Here is an 11,546-nt window from a genome sequence, read left to right as displayed (position 1 = left end):
CACATGGACGGTTGGGATGCCCGCAATTGGGGCTGTCCGTCTGGTGGGCCTTATTGCGTGAGTTGTCGATGGTTTGGAAGCTCTCAATTAGTCTTTGCTACCTGGCTGACCATTTTCATTTTGAGCCACCGATTGGATGGCTTGGATCATCCAGTTGGCGTGGGTTTTGAACTGCTTGCCATCTGCACTTGGAGCCACTAGATGGACGGTCCGGATTTTTCTATGCGTGTATGGTGGATGGACGGCTCTACAGCGTTTTGATTACCAAAAGTATGATACAAGCTTCGGAGGTTAGGTAGGCCCTCGTATATGGGCAGGCACTGATGGACCCCACTGTTAAATGGGCAGGCACAAAAAACTGGTGGGAGAATTCGACGAGTGGGCCATGCACGGATATTGGAAGTGGGCCAGTTGCCCTTTTGATGAGTGGTTGGCCTGACTGTTGTGGAAAGCTTTTGGGGTTCCCCCTCTTGCATTGCTCAGATGTCCCACACACTTGGGAGGATGATACGTGTGCTGCGACCCTGGATCCAGACTTGGCTAGTAGATGGTGCCCTATGGGCCACACCATAATGTATGTGTTTTATCCTTGCCGTCCATCCATTATGGATAATAATTTTAGGGGATGAGCCCAAAAATGAGGGAGATCCAAGTCTTAGGTGGACCACACCACAGGAAAACAGTGGTGATTGAACTCCCACCATTAAAAACTTCCTAGGGCCCACTTGAATGTTTATTTGCGATTGATTAGGTTACACGGACTTACATGAAGGGAAAACACAAATATCAGCTTCATCCAAAGCTTTTGTGGCTCCCAATAATTTTTTAATGGTAGGTGTTCAATCACCACTGTTTCCTGTGGTGTGATCCATATGAGATCTGAATCGACCTCATGTTTGGGCTCGTCCCCTAAAATGATCTAGGAAAATGGATGGACAGCATGGATAAAATACATACATATGGTGGGGCCCACAGAGCACTGTCCAGTAGCCAGTGATTACTGGCAGCGTCAGTAGGCAATCCATGTCCCCTGTTTATTTACACAGTCCATCTGTTTTTGCCGGATCATTTTATGGCATGGGCCCAGAAGTGAAGCAGATCCAAATCTCAGGTGGACCACACCACAAGAGACGGTGATGATTTGAATGCTTACTATTAAAAACTTTCCTATGGTTTAACTGAAAATATGGTATTCCACATAACAAGACTCATGTAGCCAATCCCAATTAATTAACGGATCATAAAGATCATATTCTTTCATGATTTGCAATCACTTGAGAAAGATTAAAAGACAAGTAAGGAACAAATCATCAATTTGGTTGAGTCCTTCGTTACAGGACCATACTGCAAAAACTCACACCGATCAGATGATCCTAACCCTTTTTAGCATCATCTGATCAGAAACTATGCTAAGATTTTTAACCTTTAAATCTTTAATTAAAAGGCAGGGAAAAGATGATAACATCCAAATCCCTGATCAAGGACTCATTCCTCATACCCATGGCTCACATGAGAAGACCTTTTTCTTTTTATCTTTTCATCCTAACCGTCCGAATGGACCATCCATTTCAATGTGGTTGGATTTGCCCTGTTGGGGTGATTTTTGCCACCACCTATGATCATTATGTAGTTGTCATTTTTGGGCTACATTGTATTCATAATATGAGTTAAAACAACCATTCCACCATGTAAAAACCCGTCTCTGTTGCCCAACCTGACATCGTCTGGGCTGGTGCCTTTATCTATACCACATAATGCAAGTAGTTTTAGAAAATTTTGCCCTCGCAATTAATCTTTGAAATTTTAATTATTAGATTGTCAAATCGCCATTAAAAATATAGCTACTTGGCGAGGCACGATTTCAATTTTACTACACAAGGGGCCATATGAACGGCTTATATCGAACATTGCATCATGAACATCTCTGAACCATGTTATATAAAAACCACCTATAAAACATGTTGTAGAACCATGTTCCACAAGTGTAGAAGGAAGAGAAAATGAACATGATGTAATGCATGTGCATTTTCACACCGGGTTCAAGTGAGGTGGCCTTGGGAATGCAAGAGCACAATCGGGGTGAGCAACCCGTCTGAGGTGAGTGGCTTGTATCAGGCGGGCCCCACCCATATGAGTTGGGTGGCTCATGTGAGGTCGAACCCACATGATGTAGGGCCATGAAGGGGATTCGGCGAGGACCTAACCCATGTGATGTGGGGCCTAGGCTATGAGAAAAAGAGATTGTTCGCCATGATCTATCAGTTTGAGCTTTTAGAATAAGTGGTTAGTTATCCTGTGCAGGAGGTCTCCTGTTCGGGAGTGATTAATGCAAGTGCAGGAGGTCTCCTGTTCGGGAGTGATTAATGCAAGGGCATTTTCAATATTGCTATGTCAACCCATTGCTTGCACTATGATGCTACCGGCTTTAAACCATTCATTTGAAGTTACCAGCAAAACTGCTATTCCACTTGTTGGGTCACGGAGTATGATGTGTTGGCATCAAGGCACGCCGGATTTCAAAGATCCCAACCCCTTCCATTGTTGTACTGTTTTCACTTGAATGGGGACCACTGATGTATTTTCCATCTAATGAACCATCTTATTCTATGCCATTGATCAACCTGTGTTATTTCAATCTATAGATTTTTGAGGCACCCATAACCCATTAACCGTGCGGCCCATCAGAACAACGGTGTTGATACCTGAGCCATGGTCTAGGAAACCATACAATTGTTGTTTGCTGATAAGCAGGACCCGAGAAATTATACGGCCTGATTAATGCAATTAGAAGCAATCTCAACTATATGATGATGGTTTTCACTGATGTGGCGCCGAGGAAATTCCACATGAAATAACAAAAGAAATATGCTGGGACAAAGGATAATACCATGGATACAACAGCTAAAAATTTTGCAAGTTTGATATGATCAAACACAGAACCAACAGAAGGCAATAGAAGAAACTGCATTGTACTGAAGCAGGAAGAGTAAGGTATGGAACACGTTTAGACGTAACTCAAGAACACGAACAACGTAGAATGAAGCCTGACCAGGCTGCATTTTGAAAACATGAATGTGACATAATGGGTCTAATCCATCATGATCGCATCGCATTTTGGGCAGTGGACATGTTCCGTCCCCCGACTTCCAAACAGGCCCAAACACATTTTCCAAGATACATTTTCTCCTTGCTATTAATCCTGTCTGTTTAGAGAGAACCCAATAAAAAGAATGGGAAAGGATGAGAATTCCCCTGATGTAACAGTTTCTTCTGTTTGAGAAACCAAGAAAAGGGAGAAATGGATCTCGTGTGTTCCTAGCTTTTCATCATAAAACAAGTAAAACCATTTCCCAGAAAACCTGTTAAATATAGATTTCTACAGTAATGAGAAATCACTCTCAACCTTCTAACATTTCCATGGTAAATAACACTCGAAACCAAACAACGTAATTACTGTTGGAATCCATAGTTTTTCATTTCTCGAATATTCAACAGGGGCTTTCCATTTCCCCCATAGGCTGCCAAAGCTATGAAAGATTGCCTTACTCAAATAACCGCCACGATGCGGATTTCCTTCATTTCCTTTTTCCTCCCTTGTTAACTAAAATCCCCAAGACAAGAAAAACAAAAACAAAGAACCAAAAGATACAAAATCAACAGAATTCAAATCTTCCTGTTGCTTGGGACTCTCATCAACATCATCGGCCTCCTATTGCTTGGGACCCTCATCAACATCATCACTAATTTTAAAATTGGATCCAATCAGGCAATGTTAGCCCCATGGGCGTAGGTGGCATCTTCTGTGACTCTAGAGAGAATCTCTTGATTTTCCACACTACCCACTTGTTGAGACTTGAGACATCTAACATAGTGGATGTGATTGGCCATGTCGGCCATGAAAGTGAAGAGGAACTTTCTATCCTGTTACTGGGAAATTTCAATGAGGGGGTCACCAGTATAAATCTTTCCGGCATCGGTTAGGGCAACCTCCGCCGTGCTTCTTTTTTTCTTTTCTTTTTTGTCTATCTACCCTATTGATGATACAGATTTGGCTGTGGCCCAAATAGAAGTCTTCACAAGTAGGGGTGGGAATGGGCTGGGTGGCCCGTCAGGTTTCCAGTCCCGGCCTAGTCCGATTAAGGCTTGGATCTGTAATAGAGGCTCATGGGTCGGCCTGATTAACAAATGGATCAGACCCAGACCTAGATTTTGCAAAAATTAGTCTATTGAGGCACAACCCAAGCCCCAAAACGAGCCCCTTTATGATGTTGATGTTCCAGCTTGGACCTGAAAGTGAGGCCTCATTGTACGGGCCCTAATCGGGCCATAGGGCACCTACCCACCGAATTTGGTGGCCAAAGGAGTGTTGGGGCTACTCCAACTCTAAAAGGGTGACCTAGTAGGCTATTTTGGGAATTTGAGGAAACTTAAGGCCAAAGGGCCCAAGTAAAGAGATTCAAGGTGGACCTTAGATCAAGTGGGGTCCCAAGAGAGCCAACCCTTCCAACTCCCTACCTCTCTTGCAAGGAGAAAGCTCCTCTACTCCTAGGTGGCCTAGCACCAATTTCAATATGAGTTTAGTAATTTTGATAGCTTGGTTGATGCATTTGGAGAGTATAGAGAAAACCTAGGAATTTATGTTTATTTAGAGTGGTACGGAATTGTATTGTTTTATTTGATTTCCTCACATAATGCTATTCTTGCTTCTTATATGACTTAGTGCAAATTTGATGATCGCTTGTTGATGATTTGTTAAAATTGCTCATATGACAATGCCTTATAACATGCGTGCCTCATTTGTTTCCTGTGTAACTTGCTTATTAGAAGAATCTGAATTATATGTTGAGGTGTGAGAACATGATGATGATTTTGCTAGCTGATAACCCTGTCCGTTGACATGTTGTGAACCACCATCCATACCCTAGGGTTGGTCAAGAAAACAAGGAGAGTTAGTTGTGTTTTTCATGGTACAAATGAAATTTAGTGGAATCCGATGTCGTTCCGCCATGCACTTGCCTGGACTATTCTCAGTGATATTTAATATTTAAAACTATAAATAATTTAGAGTGTTGGCAAGTCGAGTCGAATTTTTGTGAGTTTTTAATGCAAGGGCATTTTCACACCGGGCTCGAGTGGGGTGGCCTGTGGGATGCACACTCCAGGTGGGCGGCCCAAGTGAGACGGGTTTTAAAACACCAACTGGGATGAGTTGTCATACTTCCACCTGATGGAGGGTTCGCCGCCGGCATGATTGGATGGTCGGGATGGGAACAACCTCATTCTTTTGGACATAATATTCTTTTGTTGTTTTGGTTGTGCAATGCCTTTCTCATTTCAGCAGACTTGCATGTTCATGTTTCATGTTCAGAACAGATTAAATGCATATTAGTGAAAATCTGTTAATAGTGACTTTCGGGAACTCGGGAGTTGAGCGGATGCGCGACCCCCAATTTCCAGGGCGTTATAGGATGTGGGGCCTGGGCTATGAGATAAAGTGATTAATTCGCCAAGGTTCGAGCTTTTAGAGTAAGTGGTTATTTGTCCTGCATCAAAGTGGTATTAGAGCAGAAAGTCTCGTGCTCGATACTCCTTACCAAGGGTGATTAATGTAAGGGCATTTTCACACCAGGCTTGAGTGGTATCTGAAAGTGATTACAAGTTCTTAACCAAGACAACTTTTCATAGAATTCAAAATTTTCAGGCATTAATTGGAAAATCTTGGAAATGGATATAGACAGTGTTGCAACTCAAGATCTTGCACAAGTAGAGACTGCTGATCTTGACATGCGACCTCCACCAGTTATATGCTGACCAAGGGAAGTGGCACATGCAATGCATCTGAAAGGGGGAGAAGATAGGGAGAAATTGTCACAAAGGTGAGGGCTAGAAGGGAAGAAATTGTAGCAGGTGAGGGCTACATGTAGAGAGAGATAAGGACAGTGATGATTTTAATAATGGGCAACCCCATCTCCATGCTTTCCTATGCTATCGCCCACTCGAGCTTCAGATCTGCTTCCTTTTTGGGTTAATGTCCTAACATGAGCCAGCACAATGAATGTAGAGTATGGATTTCACACAATCATCACAATGGGCTCCACAAAGCCTTGTTGCAGTCTCCCTATTGCTAAGCTTTATGTGGGCTACATGCAAAGAGGAGAAATTCAAACGGGTCCACATCAAAGAACTGAAATGACACAAGTAAAATATAAGCCGTTGCAGGCTTTTTACGAGTGAAATCTAAACCATGTGCCATACAACAGCCACATTTTCCAGTTCCCAGATATTGAAGAATATTCTTATATAACTGATGGAGGTGTCCGACCTGCAGCGCAGGCCATCAACTGTTACGAGTTCCACTCGAGATATCTACAATGTGGAGTGAAGGTTTGAAATTCGTTTCACCTAAATTAATCGACGCGACTGGTATGCAGTACCAAAACAATGGCAATACCATATTTAGAACCCATGTAAAAGGAGCTGCCAATGGATGTTCAATCCTAAAAATAGCATGGTTAATATGATTCTGGAAGTACTATCAGTCTTAATATATCAACATGACTCTACTTAAAAACCAAGCCTGAAACATCAGCAATGAATTACAAATATATTATGAGATGGAATTGTCATTTCTCATCCAGAGGCTTGCAGACAATCATTTAAAAAAACTAAGATCATGGTTTCTTACAGCACTCAAGACTGGTCTCCAATCATAAGAACACGATAATCTCTTTGGAGACAATCTCCATGGAAAACAAATATCAGAAAATGTATAAAAGACATTTCTAGGAAAGGGGCATCCTATGATTACAGAAGAACACTATATAGAAAAAGAGCTTCGCTAAGCCCACAGGCGCATACAAGTCAGCTAATGCACACACACCACATATGCCAGCGTGGCACACATGTGAAATATTCAAGCCATCCATCATGTGGGCCTCATTAGGTATATACTAGTATCAAGAGATAAAGGTGTTCCATTCTGTAGGTGTGCCATGATGTTAGAAACAAATTGCTGGATTAGAAAAATTCGGCCAATTTTTTCACAATTGTGTATTTGTTCAGTTAATTGTGGCCCACTTGATTAGCGGACCACCCTGATTATTGGTATAAGGAATCTACATATTGGCTACCTTCTGATGAATTGCTTGGACATTACACTTATGTGCCACGCTGGCATGTGCATCGGCGTGTGAATTAGCTGACTTGTGCATGCGTGTGAGCTTAGCAAAGTTCATAGAAAAAAATAACAAAGATAACAGAAAGCGATACCATGCGATCTTTCGAAAGAGAAAAAAAAAAAAGATACAAGAAATCATTCGTATTGCAGAAAAAGGGGACGGGTATTGCATTCTTGTTAGACATAAGACGATGCAATATCTCGAACATCATACGGCATGAAAGCCAAAATCAGAAGCACAGCAAGTATGCCTATCGGAAGCAACAGCAACATGAAGGGTGGGGGAGGCAATGGTGGCAATATAAGGGGAAGCAGCAGTAACAAAGCCGTGAGGCAGAGCAGTACCAGTAACGATTCTCTACCAAAGAAGCTTGAAGGAAAGGATTTCCGGCTGTTCGCACGTGCAGTTGGCTTATACTCTCTGGGTTTTCCCTCCACTAAAGTAGCCTTCCTTGCTCCACTTTCCATTACACCGACCCAACGACACTGAATTTTAGTTAGAATTCGTGATGGTCTCGACTCCACATTTGGGAATTCAAAACTCATTTAAATCTCTCCGTCTCTCTAGGCTATATTCAAGCTTAATCTCCACACCAAATTCAAAGCTATTGTAGATTAAGGTTCTTCTGGCAATCACACAAGCACCAAAATGCACGAACTTGGAAGTGAAAGCAGTTTTGAATTTTGAGTAGTTATGCTTTGGAAAGACCTGTCGACCTGAATATCTTGTCACAGCAACGCACCAGATGATGAACTTATAAAAGGACCAAACTTAAGCTCCGGGTTCCAGTAAAGGGCAACAGATACAAACAGGATTGGGATAGCTGTGTTTTCGAAAGAACCACAATATTGAATTTCTATTCTTGTATTTTCTTTTCTTCTTCTCTGAACATAACAAAGCGCCGGCCCAGCAATCTTAGGAACTGAAGACAACCATCTTGAAATCTGCAGATGTTAAAGAGCGGCAGCGGAACTTCAGCTTCAGATTCCAGAAAGACCAGATCTGAACATGGATTCACATGAATGAAATCCAGCTACATTGGCCGTGTGTAGATTTTAATTCCCTAAAATCACCTCTCAAGCAGATGAAATCATGGTTTCCATGAGGAAAAATCTTCCAAACTTGCTGAATTTCAACCTGTGCACAATGCAATGATCACCCTCAATCAGCCTAATAACTACATTGCCAATTAAAAATCCAACCACTGAACAGGACAAATATATATATTTCAATAGAGAAAATCAAGCTCACAACACCTTATCCTGGCAAAAAAAAAAAGTCGCTAAAATTCCATTTTCTTTTGTTGATGCGAAATGGGTATTCATCAAACAGTCAAACAGAAAGAAAATGGATAAAAAGAAAAACTGGATCAATATTGTTATATCATGTCATTTCCATAGAATGTATCAAACCTCCAACATGAAACTCATTGAGATATAAACAAATTCCAAATCAAGAAACAAATATGCAAGTTCCCCTTATAAAATTACGAGCATTTCAGCCCTCTGAATCTTCTCTACAAAACCAAAATCACCAAATTAAAAGATAATCAATGACAGAGTAGAAAACCCCACATGAAGGTGGATGGTATTGATGATATGACATATGAGCATGGTGTGTGTGTGTGTGTGTGTGTGTGTGTGTATAACGTGATTTTGATATTCATTTTGTTATTTGAAATGGTTTTTAAAAAAAAATTCCAAATCAGGCAAAAAGAAAAATAAAATCCCATATATATAAAACGTGATTTTGATATTCAATTTGTTATTTGAAATAGAAAAAAAAAAATTCCAAATCAGGCAAAAAGAAAAATAAAATAAAAAATCCCCTACATAAACCAACTTGCATTTCAGTATTTTCTTGAAACCCACATCACAAACTCTGAGAGAGAGAGAGAGAGAGAGAGAGAGAGAGAGAGAGAGATCACAAAGAACAGATGAATGATTTTTATTTTTATTTTTCTTTTGGGAATTCCTGTTTGGATGGAGATCAAAAATTCCAAATCAAGCACCAGCTAAACCAATTCAATTCTACCCCATTTGCATCTATCTATGAAACCCAGATCCCAAAATAAAAGAGAAAGGGGATATAGAGAACAAAAAAGATATTCCTTTTCATGCAAAACTTTAAAAAAAAACAAAAAAACAAAAAAATCAAGAAAAAAAAATACATGTGATGTTGATATTGATGCAGCTGTTTGCATGTAGACTGATAATTCTCCAGAAACAAGCACCAAAAAACAAAGCTTGTGGTTCCTTTCTCTTTATTTTTCTTTTCCATTTGAAACCCAAATCGCAAACTATCTAGGGGGAGAGAGAGAGAGAGAGAGAGAGAGAGAGAGAGGGAGAGAGAGAGAAGAATGAGTGCAACCCAAATATTATTTCTTTATTGTAAGCTGAGAAAAGGCAATACCTTTGATGTTGATGTTGTTGTTTTGGTAGTGGCTGTGGTTGTTGTTGTTGTTGTTTTAGTTTTTGTTGTAGTTGTTGGGGATGGAGATGGGAATGCCTACAATAGATATAGAGATGAAAGAGGGAGAGAAAGAGGGAGAGGTGTAGAGGAAAGAGATTATCGAAGGAGGAGTATAGGGAGGGTTGGATACACTGCACTGAATCCAAGTGGGGTAGCTTCCATGCAAGTGGTTGTAATTTTAAATTTTAAATTTTCAAAAAAGAAGTTAAAAAAAAAGGAGTTTGTGTCATGTTACGGTTCTTCACCCCTGGTCATCCCTTCTCTTTTTTTCCACCACCTCTACTTTTGTCTTTTTCCTCTCTCTCTCTCTCATTTGATACTCTGACAGTATGGGATGGTTGATACACAGGCACTGAGAAGTTGTACACTTTTGTCTTTTTCCTCTTTCTCTCTCTCTCATTTGGCGGAACCTCTTCATATGTGGCGTGCTATGAATTTCAAAGTGATGGAGTGATTCTAGTCTTTGATTACTGGTCATTTGCAATTGCCTGTTGAATTTGGACCATTGAAATGACCAGAAATCATTGAATTTCGGGTTTATGAGCTATTAAAAATGGGACCCACTTTTTGGATAGTTTGATTTAAATGATTTATATACCACCTGTGAAATTTCTTGGTGACTGCGTATCAAGTATCCTACTCTTTCAGAGTATAAAGCTTTTATCCTCCCTCTCGGGCGAAGCAGATTGCCTGATTTTTAGAACCCCTGTGCTGTTGTGGTCTTTCAAAACAGATGGACCGATTGGATTTATCACGGAAACAATATGTGGGCCCCACACAGCTCCGGGCATAGAAATATCAATTCGCTTCTCCTCTCAGGAGAAACTCAGCACTCAGCAGCCGAGTTATTTGATACAGTGGCATGACACCTGATACACAGCCACTCAGAAATTAAACACGTGGAACAAATTAACTCAAAATCAAACCGACTGAATCGTGGAACCCACTATTAATAAATCAAAATCCTAATATCAGTTTGATTGAATCATCCTAACCTCTGATCTGTGGACACCTGCTTATTGAAGTAGAACCTTTGGAAATTTTTATTTTTAACCGTCCAATAAATGTCCACGTATCCAATAAGCAGATAATCAAACAAGTGTAATTTTTATTTCATGTTCATTTTTAATTTGTACTAATTACATGCCCAGTACGCATTTTCAAAGCGCTCGTGTATCTATCATCCATCACACCCTGACAGAGCATTTAACGTATGAAGCCCGCAACTCACGTGCCAACGAAGGCAACGGAGTTGGGGGAATCTCTCTACTGGACACGTGACATGTACATCGAATCGTAACCGTCCAAACAGTTGGGACCCACTATAGATTGCTCGTATCCCAAAAATCAGATTTGATGAGACAATCCTGACCTCTGATTAATGGATAGTCAATCTACACCATCCAATTTGTGGGCCCCAAAACCTGGCATTCTTCTCAATCTAAACCATTCAATTTGTGGGCCCCAAGTTGATTAGACAGTAACCCAAAAAACCCCATATATATATATATATATATATATATATATATATATATATATATAGTGGTGGTTCCATAATTCGGACGGTTTGGATCGAGAAACAAGCAAGCTCCAACTTAAGCGTGTATAGTATGAAATTCCATACTCCTGCGGAGCATTATATGATTGGTCATAAAGAGGCTGGGCATGTTTAGCTGGAAATCTGACGGCCTCGGATTCTTATTATTTCGGGGACGTCAGAAATCTTGGCCCTCTATCTTATCTTCATTTTACATTATTGTATTCTATATATAGCTATACTCTACATTGTATTATATACTTCTTCAATCGAGGAATGGTTATGTATAGCTAGACCATGCTAAGCTGACCATCTGCGCTGCTTTTCCCGCCAACCTGTCAGCATGTGAAAAATCTCAT

At 40.6% G+C, this 11,546-nt stretch overlaps 1 long non-coding RNA gene across 1 annotated transcript; it reads right to left on the bottom strand.

Moving 5' to 3' along the window:
• Positions 1-6,747: 6,747 nt before the first annotated feature.
• Positions 6,748-9,860, bottom strand: LOC131240289 (uncharacterized). The gene is made up of 2 exons (XR_009168699.1): positions 9,591-9,860; positions 6,748-8,315 (listed from the first exon to the last, which is right to left on the bottom strand). It is a non-coding gene; the product is annotated as an uncharacterized LOC131240289 (long non-coding RNA).
• Between the last annotated feature and the right edge of the window lie 1,686 nt (positions 9,861-11,546).

This window comes from Magnolia sinica, chromosome 3 (assembly GCF_029962835.1).
Source record: "Magnolia sinica isolate HGM2019 chromosome 3, MsV1, whole genome shotgun sequence".
Taxonomy (NCBI): domain Eukaryota; kingdom Viridiplantae; phylum Streptophyta; class Magnoliopsida; order Magnoliales; family Magnoliaceae; genus Magnolia; species Magnolia sinica.
The sequence above is the reverse complement of the archived record's forward strand: the minus strand, read 5'-3'. Positions and strand labels throughout refer to the sequence as shown.